General features: G+C 41.7%; 1 protein-coding gene across 15 annotated transcripts in view; it reads right to left on the reverse strand.

Annotated features, from left to right (window-relative positions):
* Positions 1-23882, reverse strand: part of LOC105234143 (probable serine/threonine-protein kinase DDB_G0276461) — a 412380-nt gene that overhangs the window by 214061 nt on the left and 174437 nt on the right. The window lies entirely within an intron of this gene.

Genomic DNA, 23882 nt, shown 5'->3' on the forward strand with positions numbered 1-23882 from the left:
AAATATGAAGGATTGCCACTCGGTACCCAAAAAAGTTATTTTAAGCAAACTGAAGTCACACCAACATTTTAATATCCGTATTTGGGACTGCTCCAGAATAGGGAGCTTTGTACTGCGTGGTATTTCTGTTTAAAAACTTATTTGAGGAAGGCATTAAATTTGTTTATTTGAATATTTAGTTCTTTAATATAAGTAATAAAACAAAGACACATATGGTCAATTAATTTGCAACCGATCTGAATGCGCAAATCGTGTACAACTGTTTCATATACTTATTTCTCTTTAGCTATGATATAAGCAAATAAGGAAGGACTTAGTTACCGATGCCCAGAGCATACTTAAATTATGGAGGGAACACTTCTCCAGCCTGCTGAATGGCAGTGAAAGCACAACACCGGGAGAAGGCGAACCCGATTCCCCAATCGATGACGATGGAACAGACGTTCCATTACCCGACCATGAAGAAGTTCGAATAGCAATCACCCGCCTGAAGAACAACAAAGCGGCAGGGGCCGATGGATTGCCGGCCGAGCTATTCAAACACGGCGGCGAAGAAGTGATAAGGAGCATGCATCAGCTTCTTTGTAAAATATGGTCGGACGAAAGCATGCCCAACGACTGGAATTTAAGTGTGCTATGCCCAATCCATAAAAAAGGAGACTCCACAATCTGCGCCAACTACCGTGGGATTAGCCTCCTCAACATCGCATATAAGGTTCTATCGAGCGTATTGTGTGAAAGATTAAAGCTCACCGTCAACGAACTGATTGGACTTTATCAGTGTGGCTTTAGACCTGGCAAATCAACAACCGACCAGATATTCACCATGCGCCAAATCTTGGAAAAGACCCGTGAAAGGAGAATCGACACACACCACCTCTTCGTCGATTTCAAAGCTGCTTTCGACAGCACGAAAAGGAGCTGCCTTTATGCCGCGATGTCTAAATTTGGTATCCCCGCAAAACTGATACGGCTGTGTAAACTGACGTTGAGCGGCACCAAAAGCTCCGTCAGGATCGGGAAGAACCTCTCCGAGCAGCTCGATACCAAACGAGGTTTCAGACAAGGCGACTCCCTATCGTGCGACTTTTTCAATCTGCTGCTGGAGAAAATAGTTCGAGCTGCGGAACTTAATCGAGCAGGTACAATCTTCTATAAGAGTGTACAGCTGCTGGCGTATGCCGATGATATTGATATCATCGGCCTCAACACCCGCGCCGATAGTTCTGCTTTCTCCAGGCTGGACAAGGAAGCAAAACGAATGGGTCTGGCAGTGAACGAGGGCAAGACGAAATATCTCCTGTCATCAAACAAACAGTCGTCGCACTCTCGACTTGGCACTCACGTCACTGTTGACAGTCATAACTTTGAAGTTGTAGATAATTTCGTCTATCTTGGAACCAGCGTAAACACCACCAACAATGTCAGCCTGGAAATCCAACGCAGGATTACTCTTGCCAACAGGTGCTACTTCGGACTGAGTAGGCAATTGGGAAGCAAAGTCCTCTCTCGACAGACAAAAACCAAACTCTATAAGTCTCTCATAATTCCCGTCCTGCTATATGGTGCAGAGGCTTGGACGATGTCAACAGCGGATGAGTCGACGTTGCGAGTTTTCGAGAGAAAAATTCTGCGAAAGATTTATGGTCCTTTGCGCGTTGGCCACGGCGAATATCGCATTCGATGGAACGATGAGCTGTACGAGATATACGACGACATTGACATAGTTCAGCGAATTAAAAGACAGCGGCTACGCTGGCTAGGTCATGTTATCCGGATGGATGAAAACACTCCAGCTCTGAAAGTATTCGACGCAGTACCCGCCGGGGGAAGCAGAGGAAGAGGAAGACCTCCACTCCGTTGGAAGGACCAAGTGGAGAAGGACCTGGCTTCGCTTGGAATATCCAATTGGCGCCACGTAGCGAAAAGAAGAAACGACTGGCGCGCGGTTGTTAACTCGGCTATAATCGCGTAAGCGGTGTCTACGCCAATTAAGAAGAAGAAGAAGTTTGGGTGTAATAATAAAAGCCAAGGAAATACCCAAAGGTAACCAGAATACGGATCCAAGCAATTATATGTACATATATAGGTATATAAGCTGACCGACATATTCGACGTTTTGGTTTGTTAAAAAAACGAAAATTATTATTGTTCATACCAAATGAACACATCCCTGCATTGTCCTCCTAACTCGTATAAATACGAATTAGAGGACAATGCAAAAAACACCCAACAGCGCCAACATAACAGCGAAGTATTCAACAAAACAAAAAGACACAATAAAACGAATCACCACAGTGGACAGACACATAGGCGCCAAAATTAGCAGCAGCAATATTAGCAGCCACAACAACAACCAGCAGCAGCAGTATTAGCAGCAACAACAGCAGCAGAACCTTTGAAAATCAACGCGGGAATTAGTAACCACATCAGGTTTTATTTGAATTTTATATTGTATTATACTTATAAATTACCCCTTAAGTTATATAAGAATTATATTTGTACCTAATTCATATAACCCACATTATAAGTATATATCCACACATACCCACACACTTGTATATACTAACATACATATACATATATTACACACCCTCAAATACACAATGTGAATTGTTAATTACCCGAAATCTAATAGTTTTTATTTTATTTGGCACACCGGCACATATATCGTCGATCACCCCGACATTTTGGTCCTTCGAGCGGATTTACTGCCTCATAAAATCAACCCACCCAATTAAACACCAATTAACCATCGTTTGGATCATCAGGATTTACACAAATTCACCCACCCAACAACCACCTATCGGATCTTCAGGAGTTTACCCACCCAATCAACTACTCAACTACAGCAAACACATAAGTGGAAAGAATTGTAAGTACCTAAACCCAAATTTATTCAAAATATAATAATATAAATTAGTGCAAATCGGAATAAAACGGCAAAGTGAAACAAAAACAAAATTAATATTCTATTCCAAAGTAAATCTTTTGCTTAACCGGTATTAAGCACAAAGTATTTGCTAACTTTGTTATTGCCATATTCCGCTTTGCACCTTACCCGTTGACATACAAACATACGCATATAATTATTGAGAGCCAAGTAACGTTGCTTTGGCACCCACCCGTACCTACGCGTACATATGTTTTATTGCTTTACCCGCTCAACTAACAACGAACTAACGTTGACTGCAAGTGCAGTGTGAGCAAGCAAAAAACAGACCCGGTAGGAAAAATTTCAAAAGACCCAATAGGAAACTTTTCGTTCTTCGGAATTTCACCCATCATAATTTGCGGTTCAAAATTTACACAGCAAACAAAAGAATAAAGTCGTTGCTTACTAATTTATTAAAATTCAAACTTAAATAAAGAAATATTTTTTTCAAATTTATTATTTGTTTTATTTCAATTTAATTCGTCGTCGTAAACCCGGATAAGTGAATTTTCAATAATAATGGAAGAGTTTCAATTTTGTATGTCCGATTTGTTCGAATACATTGAGGAACATTACGACACCCAACCCGAAGATGAGTCAATTTATACCCTAGAAATAAAAAGGGTTGAACTCAACGCGATATACGAAAAGGCAAACAAGTCGTACGATGCCTTTCGTAGAACCCCACAAAAACCCGGTGAAACTATTGATTTTGCAAAAATCAAAGAAAAATTTAAAAAAGGTCATCAATTCTATTTAAAATGTTTAGGATCCATTAATCAAGCTATTGATGATTTCAAGACCCCAACCCCAATAAAGGAAAGAGTTTCAGAAGAATTTACATCGCGGGACATTAGACCCTCAATACATATACCCCCTTGTGATACGGACATATTTTATGGAGATTTCGCAACCTGGCCTTCATTCCGAGATATGTTTACGGCTATATACGTAAACAATCACAAAATCAGCAACGTGGAAAAACTGTTCCATTTGATTCAGAAAACCCGAGGAGAAGCAAGAGCAATTGTTAAAAATACACCCTTAACAAATGATGGTTTCTTGATGGCATGGAGAGACCTGGTATCCCAATACGAGAACAAACGAGTTCAGGTCAACGCGCAATTGAAGATTTTATTCAACTTACCCCAAGCAACCCAAGAAAGTGGAAGCGCGATCAAACACCTTCAGAGGACCGTCAACAATTGCCTCACAAATCTACACAACGTGTACATAGACACTAGTAGCTGTGACCCCATCTTAATCTTCTTATGCGGATTGAAATTACCCAAAAACCTACTTCATCAATTCGAGGACACCCTAGAAGATAACTCGGAAATACCATCCTGGAAAACTTTCGACGCGTTTCTCACTCATCGATATAAATCTTTGGAAGCAGTCGGAAATCTAACTGACCCCGTTCCAGTGACCCAATCCGACAGTGGATCCTATAGGAAAGGAAAAGACAGGAAGTTTAGCACATTTCACGCTAATGTTTCCGGAACTTCGACCCTGGATTTTTCACACGCTAGCGCACACCCGGTTAGAGGCAACAACCTTTCAAAAAAGCCTCAAGACATTGAAAGTTGTGAGCTTTGTAGAAGACAACATTCAATTCGAGAATGTCCAAAGTTCTTACAAATGAATGTTGAGACCCGAATAACCACAATAAAAAATAATGGTTATTGCTTCAATTGCCTTGCATTATCTCACAGTTTCAGAGATTGCAAGAGCAAATATTTTTGTAGAATATGCAGAAAGAAACATAACACACTTCTGCATAGGGATACACCAACCCGTTCCCAATCCCCCCCGCAAGGATCAAGAGCCTCAACCCGCCTCTTGACCCAAACACCAGTAGTACCTCTCAGACCCTTAATACCAATATAAATACGCAAGCCTACACAACCCTCTTACAGTCCACTACAAATAAAACCCAAGACCCGCAAAACTTCAGTGGGAAGCAGATTTTCTTAGGTACTGCTGTAGTCCAAGTTTTATACAAAGGGCAAACATTCACAGCTCGCGCACTAGTCGACTCCGGGTCAGAAGCCACTTTTATTTCAGAGAAATTCCAGAGAAAATTGGACATACCCACGTTCAGGAGAAATGCACAAGTGACTGGATTGAACAACACCGTTTCGGCGACACCCTCCAAAATTTGTGAGCTCACCCTTAGTTCACCGGCAAGAAAGGAGTTTAAGATAACAACACACGCGTTTATCTTAAAATCTTTAACCGATAATTTACCCGCTCACTCACTTAGTAGGATCATCACTAATACAGATTTCGGTTTTAGTTTAGCTGACCCTCACTTTTATAAACCCAGACCAGTGGACATATTGATGGGAAGTGACCTGTACCCACAAATAATTCTCAGTGGTGTACGGAAAAATGTACTCGGGACCCTTCTAGCCCAAGAAACGGAATTCGGATGGATTTTATCCGGACCCACACCAGAAAAACCCTTATCACCCTCGATAATGTCATTTTTCAATAAGATGACCCCAGACAAGTTGCTCATACAATTTTGGGAAGTTGAAGAAGTTCCAAGGAAGCCTCTACCTTCAACTTCAGATATAGTTTGTGAGCAAATTTATAAAAATACGACCCACAGAAACTCAGATGGGCGCTATGTGGTAACATTACCCTTTAAAACTCCAGAAAACATAGAATTGAGCAACTCAAGACACATAGCTCTAGCTCAATTTCTTAGAAATGAAAAGTCATTGTCGAGGAAACCCGAAATAAAAGCGGAATACGACAAGGCCATCAACGAGTATTTGGAACTCGGTCATATGACCAAAGTTGAATGCGACCCTGCGGATAATACGAAAACGTATTATCTGCCACATCACGCAGTCATTAAACCGGATCGCATAACGACTCAACAGCGAGTGGTATTCAACGCATCATGCTCCACCTCGAACAGGAACAGCCTCAATGATGTACTACATACTGGACCCATTCTACAAGCAGACCTCGTCATCCTAGTAGTAAAATGGCGAATGTTTCGAATCGTATTCAACGCAGATATCCAAAAAATGTATCGCCAAATACTCGTTGAAAGCAGACACACTCCGTTTCAAAGAATCTTATTTAGGAAATCCCCTAACGACCCTATAGAAGATTTTGAATTACAAACTGTTACGTTCGGTATTAACTGTGCTCCATTTCTAGCTATCCGTACCCTCCTCAAATTAGCGGATGATGTACAAGGAACCCACCCACTGGCAGCAGAGATACTTCGAAACGGAATGTATGTTGATGATGTACTTGCAGGAGCACATGACGCACCAACAGCGATATTGGCACGAGATGAACTCACTTCATCTTTAAGGTCCGCAGGATTCGCTCTACGCAAATGGACCTCAAATGACCCGACAGTTTTATCCGGAATCCCACAAGAACATCTATTGGATACCAACTCACTCAGTTTACCAGAATCCAATAACACAAAAACACTAGGACTCAGATGGAATGCAAAAAAAGATGCGTTCTTTTTTCTCATCAACCCTATTCAAGATAAAACCTCGTATACTAAAAGAGAAGTACTATCGATTATAGCAAAATTGTTCGACCCAGCTGGTTGGCTCAGCCCCGTTGTAGTCACAGCAAAAATAATAATGCAACAGATATGGCTGGATAAATCCGATTGGGATGAATGTCTGAAACCCTTAACCCTACATCGATGGAAAATATTCATAAAGGAATACGATTCCTTAAATCACATTGAAATTCCTCGATGGACCCACTTTTCGACATCGGCGATCATCAATTTTCATGGATTCTCTGACGCGTCTGAAAAAGCTTACGCAGCAGCCCTATATATCAGTGTTTCTACAAACGCAAATACCTGGACAACCCTTTTGGTATCCAAGACTCGTGTGGCCCCAATAAAAACCATATCATTACCAAGGCTAGAACTTTGTGGAGCTGTTCTTCTGGCGAATCTAGTGGATGCGACCCTACCCCAACTAAGTATAACCCAATACCGTACTCACCTTTGGACGGATTCCACAATTGTTCTTTCATGGCTTAGCAAACCCCCATGCACATGGACAACCTTTGTATCCCACCGAATTGCCACAATCGCAGAAAAGGTTGGAACCGAAAATTGGACTCACGTCGAAAGTCAAGACAATCCGGCAGATCTAGCTACTCGCTGACGCACACCTCTGGAAATGGTTAACAATGACCTCTGGTGGCAGAGGTTTGTTAAAAAAACGAAAATTATTATTGTTCATACCAAATGAACACATCCCTGCATTGTCCTCCTAACTCGTATAAATACGAATTAGAGGACAATGCAAAAAACACCCAACAGCGCCAACATAACAGCGAAGTATTCAACAAAACAAAAAGACACAATAAAACGAATCACCACAGTGGACAGACACATAGGCGCCAAAATTAGCAGCAGCAATATTAGCAGCCACAACAACAACCAGCAGCAGCAGTATTAGCAGCAACAACAGCAGCAGAACCTTTGAAAATCAACGCGGGAATTAGTAACCACATCAGGTTTTATTTGAATTTTATATTGTATTATACTTATAAATTACCCCTTAAGTTATATAAGAATTATATTTGTACCTAATTCATATAACCCACATTATAAGTATATATCCACACATACCCACACACTTGTATATACTAACATACATATACATATATTACACACCCTCAAATACACAATGTGAATTGTTAATTACCCGAAATCTAATAGTTTTTATTTTATTTGGCACACCGGCACATATATCGTCGATCACCCCGACATTTTGGTCCTTCGAGCGGATTTACTGCCTCATAAAATCAACCCACCCAATTAAACACCAATTAACCATCGTTTGGATCATCAGGATTTACACAAATTCACCCACCCAACAACCACCTATCGGATCTTCAGGAGTTTACCCACCCAATCAACTACTCAACTACAGCAAACACATAAGTGGAAAGAATTGTAAGTACCTAAACCCAAATTTATTCAAAATATAATAATATAAATTAGTGCAAATCGGAATAAAACGGCAAAGTGAAACAAAAACAAAATTAATATTCTATTCCAAAGTAAATCTTTTGCTTAACCGGTATTAAGCACAAAGTATTTGCTAACTTTGTTATTGCCATATTCCGCTTTGCACCTTACCCGTTGACATACAAACATACGCATATAATTATTGAGAGCCAAGTAACGTTGCTTTGGCACCCACCCGTACCTACGCGTACATATGTTTTATTGCTTTACCCGCTCAACTAACAACGAACTAACGTTGACTGGAAGTGCAGTGTGAGCAAGCAAAAAACAGACCCGGTAGGAAAAATTTCAAAAGACCCAATAGGAAACTTTTCGTTCTTCGGAATTTCACCCATCATAATTTGCGGTTCAAAATTTACACAGCAAACAAAAGAATAAAGTCGTTGCTTACTAATTTATTAAAATTCAAACTTAAATAAAGAAATATTTTTTTCAAATTTATTATTTGTTTTATTTCAATTTAATTCGTCGTCGTAAACCCGGATAAGTGAATTTTCAATAATAATGGAAGAGTTTCAATTTTGTATGTCCGATTTGTTCGAATACATTGAGGAACATTACGACACCCAACCCGAAGATGAGTCAATTTATACCCTAGAAATAAAAAGGGTTGAACTCAACGCGATATACGAAAAGGCAAACAAGTCGTACGATGCCTTTCGTAGAACCCCACAAAAACCCGGTGAAACTATTGATTTTGCAAAAATCAAAGAAAAATTTAAAAAAGGTCATCAATTCTATTTAAAATGTTTAGGATCCATTAATCAAGCTATTGATGATTTCAAGACCCCAACCCCAATAAAGGAAAGAGTTTCAGAAGAATTTACATCGCGGGACATTAGACCCTCAATACATATACCCCCTTGTGATACGGACATATTTTATGGAGATTTCGCAACCTGGCCTTCATTCCGAGATATGTTTACGGCTATATACGTAAACAATCACAAAATCAGCAACGTGGAAAAACTGTTCCATTTGATTCAGAAAACCCGAGGAGAAGCAAGAGCAATTGTTAAAAATACACCCTTAACAAATGATGGTTTCCTGATGGCATGGAGAGACCTGGTATCCCAATACGAGAACAAACGAGTTCAGGTCAACGCGCAATTGAAGATTTTATTCAACTTACCCCAAGCAACCCAAGAAAGTGGAAGCGCGATCAAACACCTTCAGAGGACCGTCAACAATTGCCTCACAAATCTACACAACGTGTACATAGACACTAGTAGCTGTGACCCCATCTTAATCTTCTTATGCGGATTGAAATTACCCAAAAACCTACTTCATCAATTCGAGGACACCCTAGAAGATAACTCGGAAATACCATCCTGGAAAACTTTCGACGCGTTTCTCACTCATCGATATAAATCTTTGGAAGCAGTCGGAAATCTAACTGACCCCGTTCCAGTGACCCAATCCGACAGTGGATCCTATAGGAAAGGAAAAGACAGGAAGTTTAGCACATTTCACGCTAATGTTTCCGGAACTTCGACCCTGGATTTTTCACACGCTAGCGCACACCCGGTTAGAGGCAACAACCTTTCAAAAAAGCCTCAAGACATTGAAAGTTGTGAGCTTTGTAGAAGACAACATTCAATTCGAGAATGTCCAAAGTTCTTACAAATGAATGTTGAGACCCGAATAACCACAATAAAAAATAATGGTTATTGCTTCAATTGCCTTGCATTATCTCACAGTTTCAGAGATTGCAAGAGCAAATATTTTTGTAGAATATGCAGAAAGAAACATAACACACTTCTGCATAGGGATACACCAACCCGTTCCCAATCCCCCCCGCAAGGATCAAGAGCCTCAAACCCGCCTCTTGACCCAAACACCAGTAGTACCTCTCAGACCCTTAATACCAATATAAATACGCAAGCCTACACAACCCTCTTACAGTCCACTACAAATAAAACCCAAGACCCGCAAAACTTCAGTGGGAAGCAGATTTTCTTAGGTACTGCTGTAGTCCAAGTTTTATACAAAGGGCAAACATTCACAGCTCGCGCACTAGTCGACTCCGGGTCAGAAGCCACTTTTATTTCAGAGAAATTCCAGAGAAAATTGGACATACCCACGTTCAGGAGAAATGCACAAGTGACTGGATTGAACAACACCGTTTCGGCGACACCCTCCAAAATTTGTGAGCTCACCCTTAGTTCACCGGCAAGAAAGGAGTTTAAGATAACAACACACGCGTTTATCTTAAAATCTTTGACCGATAATTTACCCGCTCACTCACTTAGTAGGATCATCACTAATACAGATTTCGGTTTTAGTTTAGCTGACCCTCACTTTTATAAACCCAGACCAGTGGACATATTGATGGGAAGTGACCTGTACCCACAAATAATTCTCAGTGGTGTACGGAAAAATGTACTCGGGACCCTTCTAGCCCAAGAAACGGAATTCGGATGGATTTTATCCGGACCCACACCAGAAAAACCCTTATCACCCTCGATAATGTCATTTTTCAATAAGATGACCCCAGACAAGTTGCTCATACAATTTTGGGAAGTTGAAGAAGTTCCAAGGAAGCCTCTACCTTCAACTTCAGATATAGTTTGTGAGCAAATTTATAAAAATACGACCCACAGAAACTCAGATGGGCGCTATGTGGTAACATTACCCTTTAAAACTCCAGAAAACATAGAATTGAGCAACTCAAGACACATAGCTCTAGCTCAATTTCTTAGAAATGAAAAGTCATTGTCGAGGAAACCTGAAATAAAAGCGGAATACGACAAGGCCATCAACGAGTATTTGGAACTCGGTCATATGACCAAAGTTGAATGCGACCCTGCGGATAATACGAAAACGTATTATCTGCCACATCACGCAGTCATTAAACCGGATCGCATCACGACTCAACAGCGGGTGGTATTCAACGCATCATGCTCCACCTCGAACAGGAACAGCCTCAATGATGTACTACATACTGGACCCATTCTACAAGCAGACCTCGTCATCCTAGTAGTAAAATGGCGAATGTTTCGAATCGTATTCAACGCAGATATCCAAAAAATGTATCGCCAAATACTCGTTGAAAGCAGACACACTCCGTTTCAAAGAATCTTATTTAGGAAATCCCCTAACGACCCTATAGAAGATTTTGAATTACAAACTGTTACGTTCGGTATTAACTGTGCTCCATTTCTAGCTATCCGTACCCTCCTCAAATTAGCGGATGATGTACAAGGAACCCACCCACTGGCAGCAGAGATACTTCGAAACGGAATGTATGTTGATGATGTACTTGCAGGAGCTCATGACGCACCAACAGCGATATTGGCACGAGATGAACTCACTTCATCTTTAAGGTCCGCAGGATTCGCTCTACGCAAATGGACCTCAAATGACCCGACAGTTTTATCCGGAATCCCACAAGAACATCTATTGGATACCAACTCACTCAGTTTACCAGAATCCAATAACACAAAAACACTAGGACTCAGATGGAATGCAAAAAAAGATGCGTTCTTTTTTCTCATCAACCCTATTCAAGATAAAACCTCGTATACTAAAAGAGAAGTACTATCGATTATAGCAAAATTGTTCGACCCAGCTGGTTGGCTCAGCCCCGTTGTAGTCACAGCAAAAATAATAATGCAACAGATATGGCTGGATAAATCCGATTGGGATGAATGTCTGAAACCCTTAACCCTACATCGATGGAAAATATTCATAAAGGAATACGATTCCTTAAATCACATTGAAATTCCTCGATGGACCCACTTTTCGACATCGGCGATCATCAATTTTCATGGATTCTCTGACGCGTCTGAAAAAGCTTACGCAGCAGCCCTATATATCAGTGTTTCTACAAACGCAAATACCTGGACAACCCTTTTGGTATCCAAGACTCGTGTGGCCCCAATAAAAACCATATCATTACCAAGGCTAGAACTTTGTGGAGCTGTTCTTCTGGCGAATCTAGTGGATGCGACCCTACCCCAACTAAGTATAACCCAATACCGTACTCACCTTTGGACGGATTCCACAATTGTTCTTTCATGGCTTAGCAAACCCCCATGCACATGGACAACCTTTGTATCCCACCGAATTGCCACAATCGCAGAAAAGGTTGGAACCGAAAATTGGACTCACGTCGAAAGTCAAGACAATCCGGCAGATCTAGCTACTCGCTGACGCACACCTCTGGAAATGGTTAACAATGACCTCTGGTGGCAGAGGTTTGTTAAAAAAACGAAAATTATTATTGTTCATACCAAATGAACACATCCCTGCATTGTCCTCCTAACTCGTATAAATACGAATTAGAGGACAATGCAAAAAACACCCAACAGCGCCAACATAACAGCGAAGTATTCAACAAAACAAAAAGACACAATAAAACGAATCACCACAGTGGACAGACACATAGGCGCCAAAATTAGCAGCAGCAATATTAGCAGCCACAACAACAACCAGCAGCAGCAGTATTAGCAGCAACAACAGCAGCAGAACCTTTGAAAATCAACGCGGGAATTAGTAACCACATCAGGTTTTATTTGAATTTTATATTGTATTATACTTATAAATTACCCCTTAAGTTATATAAGAATTATATTTGTACCTAATTCATATAACCCACATTATAAGTATATATCCACACATACCCACACACTTGTATATACTAACATACATATACATATATTACACACCCTCAAATACACAATGTGAATTGTTAATTACCCGAAATCTAATAGTTTTTATTTTATTTGGCACACCGGCACATATATCGTCGATCACCCCGACATTTTGGTCCTTCGAGCGGATTTACTGCCTCATAAAATCAACCCACCCAATTAAACACCAATTAACCATCGTTTGGATCATCAGGATTTACACAAATTCACCCACCCAACAACCACCTATCGGATCTTCAGGAGTTTACCCACCCAATCAACTACTCAACTACAGCAAACACATAAGTGGAAAGAATTGTAAGTACCCAAACCCAAATTTATTCAAAATATAATAATATAAATTAGTGCAAATCGGAATAAAACGGCAAAGTGAAACAAAAACAAAATTAATATTCTATTCCAAAGTAAATCTTTTGCTTAACCGGTATTAAGCACAAAGTATTTGCTAACTTTGTTATTGCCATATTCCGCTTTGCACCTTACCCGTTGACATACAAACATACGCATATAATTATTGAGAGCCAAGTAGCGTTGCTTTGGCACCCACCCGTACCTACGCGTACATATGTTTTATTGCTTTACCCGCTCAACTAACAACGAACTAACGTTGACTGCAAGTGCAGTGTGAGCAAGCAAAAAACAGACCCGGTAGGAAAAATTTCAAAAGACCCAATAGGAAACTTTTCGTTCTTCGGAATTTCACCCATCATAATTTGCGGTTCAAAATTTACACAGCAAACAAAAGAATAAAGTCGTTGCTTACTAATTTATTAAAATTCAAACTTAAATAAAGAAATATTTTTTTCAAATTTATTATTTGTTTTATTTCAATTTAATTCGTCGTCGTAAACCCGGATAAGTGAATTTTCAATAATAATGGAAGAGTTTCAATTTTGTATGTCCGATTTGTTCGAATACATTGAGGAACATTACGACACCCAACCCGAAGATGAGTCAATTTATACCCTAGAAATAAAAAGGGTTGAACTCAACGCGATATACGAAAAGGCAAACAAGTCGTACGATGCCTTTCGTAGAACCCCACAAAAACCCGGTGAAACTATTGATTTTGCAAAAATCAAAGAAAAATTTAAAAAAGGTCATCAATTCTATTTAAAATGTTTAGGATCCATTAATCAAGCTATTGATGATTTCAAGACCCCAACCCCAATAAAGGAAAGAGTTTCAGAAGAATTTACATCGCGGGACATTAGACCCTCAATACATATACCCCCTTGTGATACGGACATATTTTATGGAGATTTCGCAACCTGGCCTTCATTCCGAGATATGTTTACGGCTATATACGTAAACAATCACAAAATCAGCAACGTGGAAAAACTGTTCCATTTGATTCAGAAAACCCGAGGAGAAGCAAGAGCAATTGTTAAAAATACACCCTTAACAAATGATGGTTTCCTGATGGCATGGAGAGACCTGGTATCCCAATACGAGAACAAACGAGTTCAGGTCAACGCGCAATTGAAGATTTTATTCAACTTACCCCAAGCAACCCAAGAAAGTGGAAGCGCGATCAAACACCTTCAGAGGACCGTCAACAATTGCCTCACAAATCTACACAACGTGTACATAGACACTAGTAGCTGTGACCCCATCTTAATCTTCTTATGCGGATAGAAAGTACCCAAAAACCTACTTTATCAATTCGAGGACACCCTAGAAGATAACTCGGAAATACCATCCTGGAAAACTTTCGACGCGTTTCTCACTCATCGATATAAATCTTTGGAAGCAGTCGGAAATCTAACTGACCCCGTTCCAGTGACCCAATCCGACAGTGGATCCTATAGGAAAGGAAAAGACAGGAAGTTTAGCACATTTCACGCTAATGTTTCCGGAACTTCGACCCTGGATTTTTCACACGCTAGCGCACACCCGGTTAGAGGCAACAACCTTTCAAAAAAGCCTCAAGACATTGAAAGTTGTGAGCTTTGTAGAAGACAACATTCAATTCGAGAATGTCCAAAGTTCTTACAAATGAATGTTGAGACCCGAATAACCACAATAAAAAATAATGGTTATTGCTTCAATTGCCTTGCATTATCTCACAGTTTCAGAGATTGCAAGAGCAAATATTTTTGTAGAATATGCAGAAAGAAACATAACACACTTCTGCATAGGGATACACCAACCCGTTCCCAATCCCCCCCGCAAGGATCAAGAGCCTCAAACCCGCCTCTTGACCCAAACACCAGTAGTACCTCTCAGACCCTTAATACCAATATAAATACGCAAGCCTACACAACCCTCTTACAGTCCACTACAAATAAAACCCAAGACCCGCAAAACTTCAGTGGGAAGCAGATTTTCTTAGGTACTGCTGTAGTCCAAGTTTTATACAAAGGGCAAACATTCACAGCTCGCGCACTAGTCGACTCCGGGTCAGAAGCCACTTTTATTTCAGAGAAATTCCAGAGAAAATTGGACATACCCACGTTCAGGAGAAATGCACAAGTGACTGGATTGAACAACACCGTTTCGGCGACACCCTCCAAAATTTGTGAGCTCACCCTTAGTTCACCGGCAAGAAAGGAGTTTAAGATAACAACACACGCGTTTATCTTAAAATCTTTAACCGATAATTTACCCGCTCACTCACTTAGTAGGATCATCACTAATACAGATTTCGGTTTTAGTTTAGCTGACCCTCACTTTTATAAACCCAGACCAGTGGACATATTGATGGGAAGTGACCTGTACCCACAAATAATTCTCAGTGGTGTACGGAAAAATGTACTCGGGACCCTTCTAGCCCAAGAAACGGAATTCGGATGGATTTTATCCGGACCCACACCAGAAAAACCCTTATCACCCTCGATAATGTCAATTTTCAATAAGATGACCCCAGACAAGTTGCTCATACAATTTTGGGAAGTTGAAGAAGTTCCAAGGAAGCCTCTACCTTCAACTTCAGATATAGTTTGTGAGCAAATTTATAAAAATACGACCCACAGAAACTCAGATGGGCGCTATGTGGTAACATTACCCTTTAAAACTCCAGAAAACATAGAATTGAGCAACTCAAGACACATAGCTCTAGCTCAATTTCTTAGAAATGAAAAGTCATTGTCGACGAAACCCGAAATAAAAGCGGAATACGACAAGGCCATCAACGAGTATTTGGAACTCGGTCATATGACCAAAGTTGAATGCGACCCTGCGGATAATACGAAAACGTATTATCTGCCACATCACGCAGTCATTAAACCGGATCGCATAACGACTCAACAGCGAGTGGTATTCAACGCATCATGCTCCACCTCGAACAGGAACAGCCTCAATGATGTACTACATACTGGACCCATTCTACAAGCAGACCTCGTCATCCTAGTAGTAAAATGGCGAATGTTTCGAATCGTATTCAACGCAGATATCCAAAAAATGTATCGCCAAATACTCGTTGAAAGCAGACACACTCCGTTTCAAAGAATCTTATTTAGGAAATCCCCTAACGACCCTATAGAAGATTTTGAATTACAAACTGTTACGTTCGGTATTAACTGTGCTCCATTTCTAGCTATCCGTACCCTCCTCAAATTAGCGGATGATGTACAAGGAACCCACCCACTGGCAGCAGAGATACTTCGAAACGGAATGTATGTTGATGATGTACTTGCAGGAGCACATGACGCACCAACAGCGATATTGGCACGAGATGAACTCACTTCATCTTTAAGGTCCGCAGGATTCGCTCTACGCAAATGGACCTCAAATGACCCGACATTTTTATCCGGAATCCCACAAGAACATCTATTGGATACCAACTCACTCAGTTTACCAGAATCCAATAACACAAAAACACTAGGACTCAGATGGAATGCAAAAAAAGATGCGTTCTTTTTTCTCATCAACCCTATTCAAGATAAAACCTCGTATACTAAAAGAGAAGTACTATCGATTATAGCAAAATTGTTCGACCCAGCTGGTTGGCTCAGCCCCGTTGTAGTCACAGCAAAAATAATAATGCAACAGATATGGCTGGATAAATCCGATTGGGATGAATGTCTGAAACCCTTAACCCTACATCGATGGAAAATATTCATAAAGGAATACGATTCCTTAAATCACATTGAAATTCCTCGATGGACCCACTTTTCGACATCGGCGATCATCAATTTTCATGGATTCTCTGACGCGTCTGAAAAAGCTTACGCAGCAGCCCTATATATCAGTGTTTCTACAAACGCAAATACCTGGACAACCCTTTTGGTATCCAAGACTCGTGTGGCCCCAATAAAAACCATATCATTACCAAGGCTAGAACTTTGTGGAGCTGTTCTTCTGGCGAATCTAGTGGATGCGACCCTACCCCAACTAAGTATAACCCAATACCGTACTCACCTTTGGACGGATTCCACAATTGTTCTTTCATGGCTTAGCAAACCCCCATGCACATGGACAACCTTTGTATCCCACCGAATTGCCACAATCGCAGAAAAGGTTGGAACCGAAAATTGGACTCACGTCGAAAGTCAAGACAATCCGGCAGATCTAGCTACTCGCTGACGCACACCTCTGCAAATGGTTAACAATGACCTCTGGTGGCACGGACCCCAATGGCTAACACTCGACCCGAAACACTGGCCAGTTACCAAAATATCAAGCGATACAACACTGGAACTCCGGCCAATCAGGACCTTCGTGAACACAACACAAGAGGATATCCTGGATAGATTCTCGTCCTTACCCAAAGCCATTCGAGTTGTAGCATATTTGTTTCGATTCTGTTCGAATGCGTCAGCCAATGAATCACAACAATCATACACAACGTTGGAAATAACTCCAGAAGAGTTCAACACTACCCGCATGAAGCTAATTATTTTATCCCAAAAGAAGTATTTCCAAGAAGAATATGAAGCCTTAACCCAAAAAACCAGCATACCCAAAAAAAGTACAATTTTGACACTAAACCCTTTAATCGATCCCAAAGGAATAATGCGAGTTAATGGTCGGTTGAGCAATTCAGCGGCATTATCATACAACGAGCGTTATCCGATTATACTACCCTATAGCAGTCGATTAGCCAAACTACTCACCCAATTTACCCATCTAATAACCCTTCATGGCGGCAACCAGCTAGTCTTACGACTTATGCGTTCGGAATTTTGGATACCGAAGCTGAAAACCCTCATCAAGTCTACCATTCATCAGTGCAAAACTTGTGTTTTGCTCAAAAAGCGTAACACTACTCAGATAATGGCAGCATTACCCGCAGAACGTACCACCTTAACCCGTCCATTCGCAGCAACAGGAATCGATTTCGCCGGTCCTTATGACATAAAAAATTACACCGGCAGAGCATGTCTGATCACAAAAGGCTATGTATGCGTATTTGTTTGTTTTGCAACCAAAGCCATACATCTAGAGCCAGTAAGTGATCTCACCACCAACGCATTCATGGCCGCATTCGCACGTTTCTTTTCCAGGCGCGGATGTCCCGCCGATCTCTATTCGGACAATGGTACTAATTTTGTTGGAGCGTCTAAACTTTTAGTTAAAGATCGGCGAGAATTCATGAAGTCATTGAAAACTCAACTAACAACTAGTGAAGCACACCAAAACATCAACTGGCACTTTAACCCTCCAGGAGCTCCACACATGGGTGGACTCTGGGAAGCAGGAGTGAAAAGTTTAAAGAGCCACTTGAAAAAGGTGTCTCAGAACCAGAAATTCACTTTCGAAGAACTAGCTACCCTTTTAACCCGAATCGAAAGTTGCTTGAATTCTCGCCCTTTAAGCCCATTAAGTGAAGACCCAACAAATTTAGAACCTTTAACTCCAGGCCATTTCTTAATAGGTACCCCTTTATTAATCCCAGCAGAACCCAACTTAGAAGATGCACATCTAAACACCGCACAAAGATGGCAAAAACTGAAGATACTCCATCAACACTTCTGCAAACGATGGAAAGAAGAATATTTGAAAGAACTCCACAAAAGATATAAGTGGAAATACCCTCAACGCAACATAGACGTTAACGATATGGTAGTTATACGTCAAGAAACTCTACCCCCAAATGAGTGGAGACTTGGTCGCATCGAAAAAACATATCTCGGTGCCGACAATAAAGCAAGAGTAGTTGACATACGTACCTCTCAGGGAACTATTACCCGCCCAATAACCAAAATAGTCACTTTACCAAATAATTAATCTTATTTCCTTATAGTGACATGGCCCCTCAAAGCAGTACGAAGTCAATTTGCAGCCGCCAAAGCAGCCCCACATTCACTGTGCGATCACTTAGCGTGACCCGTAGTATCAGCCCACTCTCCGACGAAGGAACCCGTGCAAGACGCCTGCATCGCTTTAAAGCGACCCTTTCCCCCATTCGAGAGGAGCGTGGAAGTACGCATCGCACGGCCCGACGTACCATCAGCCTTTCCCCTATTCGTGAAGAACGAGGAAGTACTCATCGCACGGCTCGGCGTGCTATCAGCCGTTCATCAAAGCGAACACACAAACACGTCGCCTGTGGATTGTGCAAAAAAGACCATAGACTGGTAACTTGTTCAAAATTCACCAAAATGAACATCAATAAAAAGCTTGACGCAGTTAATAAATACAAGTACTGCGTCAATTGCTTGGCCAGATCACATTCCACCCAAAAGTGCACAAGTAAAAAACGATGTGCCACGTGTAATGGGGAACACCATTCAACTACATGGACACCCCAGGTTGTTCTGCAAAGAGCCAACGAAATCATCAAAGAGCGAAGAAAGATTGCACAGACAAAAAGATCTACCCACGCTACTGGCCAAGCCGACCCTCATACCAACAGTCATGGTCAAAGTCAAACACGATGGCAAATGGAACAACATATGAGCCATAGTCAACCCAACCCGAAAGGTGACTATAATTGCGTCAGAGCTGGTTCAGAGATTGAGGTTACCGAAAACGTACCTCGACTCGCATCGCATATGCAAAGTCGTCATAGGATCGTTAACTGATTCCGACTGGCATGTCGAAGTTAACTGCCTATTGATGCATGATTTACCGACCCGACCCTATAATCGTGACTTAAGTGGCGAAATCATTAAAAAGTTCGACCACTTAGTCCTAGCCGACCCTAAATTCTGGAAGGACGATAAAATCATGTTGGAACTGGGAGCTGACATCTAACCAAGATTGATGAAACCCGGACTATTCAACCCCGATAACAGCACCGTGATCGCACAAAACACCGCACTCGGTTGGACTTTAACCGGTGCTTGTGCGATTTAAACGCAAAGTATACCTCCAACCCGTTGATAACAATACTCATTTACCCAATTCAAAATAGATCTAAAAATCTTTTTATTCGCAGACACTGCAAGGCGGCCGGGATGTTCATACCAAATGAACACATCCCTGCATTGTCCTCCTAACTCGTATAAATACGAATTAGAAGACAATGCAAAAAACACCCAACAGCGCCAACATAACAGCGAAGTATTCAACAAAACAAAAAGACACAATAAAACGAATCACCACTGTGGACAGACACATAGGCGTCAAAATTAGCAGCAGCAATATCAGCAGCCACAACAACAACCAGCAGCAGCAGTATTAGCAGCAACAACAGCAGCAGAACCTTTGAAAATCAGCGCGGGAATTAGTAACCACATCAGCTTTTATTTGAATTTTATATTGTATTATACTTATAAATTACCCCTTAAGTTATATAAGAATTATATTTGTACCTAATTCATATAACCCACATTATAAGCATATATCCACACATACCCACACACTTGTATATACTAACATACATATACATATATTACACACCCTCAAATACACAAAGTGAATTGTTAATTACCGGAAATCTAATAGTTTTTATTTTATTTGGCACACCGGCACATATATCGTCGATCACCCCGACAATTATGTTATTTATACGAAGTTTTTGGGAGTTGGATACTACCGACTCGATTTAATCGATTTTTGCCAATATTACAGATTATTAACATCCAACATACTAACAAAATGTTATATGAATTTCAAATATACTATATCTCGCATATTGACCAATATTTGTGGTTAAAACATAATAATGGTGCCAAATATTCGGTATCTAGGGGCTGGAAGTCATGTGTAGAAGTTCACGCAAGTGAGGAAAGTTCTCTGATCGCCATTCACTTGGGAGTGGCCAGAAACGATTCTTTTACATATGACTCAAGCAGCTCACGACTTCCGGTCTTTGACCAAGTATCCTCTAGGTAACCTAAGAACATCCGTTTGAAGGCGAGCTAAAGTAAAAAGGCGAAATATCCGCTACTTAGGGTTGTGCGCTGGGTTTGCGACCCGCCACGTAAAAAAACATCCCCAATGAAAATCAACAATCAGCCTCGGATTAGAGACCCCCCCTTTGATGACGACCATGGCAAACGAAATAAGGACTACGAATTGAGGGCATGCACCTGGAATGTCCGGTCCCTTAATTGGGAAGGTGCCGCTGCCCAGCTGGTTGATGTCCTCGTGAAAATAAAGGCTGACATCACCGCCGTCCAAGAAATGCGAAGACGGGACAAGGACAGAGACGAGTAGATCCTTGAGACATTTACTACAGTGGCCATATAAAGGAGCGCAAGTTTGGTGTTGGATTCGTGGTGGAAGAGAGACTCCGTCGCCGAGTACTATCATTCACTTCGGAGAATGAACGTCTAGCCACAATCCGCATCAAAGCGAGGTTCTTCAACTTATCGCTGATTTGCGCCCACGCCCCAACGGAAGAGAAGGACGATGTGACCAAAGATGACTTTTATGAGCGTTTGGAGCGCACTTATGAGAGATGCCCCCGCCACGATGTCAAAATCGTGCTTGGTGACTTCAACGCCAGGGTGGGCAAAGAAGGTATCTTTGGCACTACGGTCAGTAAATTTAGCCTCCACGAGGAAACATCCCCAAATGTGTTGAGGCTGATCGACTTCGCCGGGGCCCGAAATATGGTTATCTGTAGTACTAGATTCCAGCATAAGAAGATACATCAAGCTACCTGGCTGTCTCCGGATCGAAAAACCACCAACCAGATCGATCATGTTGTGATAGATGGAAGACACGTCTCCAGTGTTTTAGATGTGCGTGCGCTCCGAGGTCTTAACATCGACTCGGACCACTATATTGTTGCAGCCAAAATTCGTACCCGCCTCTGTGCAGCAAAAAACGCACGCCAACAAACACAAGGAAGGTTCGACGTCGAGAAGCTGCAATCACAACACACAGCCGAACGATTTTCTACTCGGCTTGCACTCCTGCTCTCTGAGAGCACTCGTCAACAGACAGAAAAAAAAGAGGCTGAAATGCGTGGGTACGAAGAGCTTGATAAGCTGGCCGACAGGGGTAATGCTCGAAAATTCTATGAAAAGATGCGGCGGCTTCCAGAAGGTTTCAAGACCGAAACATATTCTTGTATAACCCTCAAAGGTGACTTAGTGACCGATGCCAAGAGCATACTAAAACTATGGAGGGAACACTAGCCTGCTGAATGACAGTGACAGTACAACGTCAGGAGAAGGCGAACCCGATTCCCCAATCGATGACGGTGGAGCAGACGTTCCATTGCCCGACCATGAAGAAGTTCGAATAGCAGTTGCCCGCCTGAAAAACAACAAAGCGGCAGGGGCCGATGGATTGCCGGCCGAGCTATTCAAACACGATAAGGACCATGCATCAGCTTCTTTGTAAAATATGGTCGGATGAAAGCATGCCCAACGATTGCAATTTAAGTGTGATATGCCCAATCCATAAAAAAGGAGACCCTACAATCTGCGCTAACTGCCGTGGGATAAGCCTCCTCAGCATCGCGTACAAGATTCTTTTGAGCGTATTGTGTGAAAGATTAAAGCTCACCGTCAACAAACTGGTTGGACCTTATCAGTGTGGCTTCAGACCTGGTAAATCAACAACCGACCAGATATTCACTTTGCGCCAAATCTTGGAAAAGACCCGTGAAACGACACTCACCACCTATTCGTCGATTTCAAAGCTGCTTTCGACAGCACGAAAAGGAGCTGCCTTTATGCCGCGATGTCTGAATTTGGTATCACCGCAAAACTAATACGCCTGTGTAAACTGACGTTGAGCAGCACGAAAAGCTCTGTCAGGATCGGGAAGGACCTCTCCGAGCCGTTCGATACCAAACGAGATTTCAGACAAGGCGACTCCCTATCGGGCGACTTTTTCAATATGCTGCCGGAGAAAATTATTAGAGCTGCAGAACTGAATCGAGCAGGTACAATCTTTTATAAGAGTGTACAGCTGCTGGCGTATGCCGATGATATTGATATCATCGGTCTCAACACCCGCGCCGTTAGTTCTGCTTTCTCTAAACTGAACAAGGCAATGGGTCTCTCAGTGAACGAGGGCAAGACGAAATATCTCCTGTCATCAAACAAACAGTCGTCGCACTCGCGACTTGGCTCCCACGTCACTGTTGACAGTCATAACTTTGAAGTTGTAGATTGTTTCGTATATTTAGGAAACAGTATAAACACCACCAACAATGTCAGCCTGGAAATCCAACGCAGGATTACTCTTGCCAACAGGTGCTACTTCGGACTGAAGGCAATTGAAAAGTAAAGTCCTTTCTCGACAGACAAAAACCAAACTCTATAAGTCGCTCATAATTCCCGTCCTGCTATATGGTGCAGAAGCTTGGACGATGTCAACAACGGATGAGCCGACGTTGCGAATATTCGAGAGAAAAGTTCTGCGAAGGATTTATGGTCCTTTGCGCGTTGGCCACGGCGAATATCGCATTCGATGGAACGATGAACTGTACGAAATATACGACGCCATTGACATAGTTCAGCGAACTAAAAGTCAGCGGCTGCGCTGGCTAGGTCATGTTGTCCGGATGGATGAAAACACTCCAGCTCTGAAAGTATTCGACGCAGTACCCGCCGGGGGAAGCAGAGGAAGAGGAAGACCTCCACTCCGTTGAAAGGACCAAATGGAGAAGGACCTGGCTTCGCTTAGAATATCCAATTGGCGCCACGTAGCGAAGAGAGGAAACGACTGGCGCGCTGTTGTTAACTCGGCTATAATCGCGTAAACGGTGTCTACGCCAGTAAAGAACAAGAAGGGGCTGGAACAGTTTTTGTTGGATTTGGAGAATTCGTAACTCTAAAGGCATCAATCATGCAAAGTTTTATGCCGTTATATTGTTTGCAGTTAGAAGTAGGTCGACTTCGCTATTTTCGCACTCTTAAATGGGGATGTTAAGAGAATGACAGATACCAAATTTGGTTGA

Source organism: Bactrocera dorsalis, chromosome 6 (assembly GCF_023373825.1).
Source record: "Bactrocera dorsalis isolate Fly_Bdor chromosome 6, ASM2337382v1, whole genome shotgun sequence".
Taxonomy (NCBI): domain Eukaryota; kingdom Metazoa; phylum Arthropoda; class Insecta; order Diptera; family Tephritidae; genus Bactrocera; species Bactrocera dorsalis.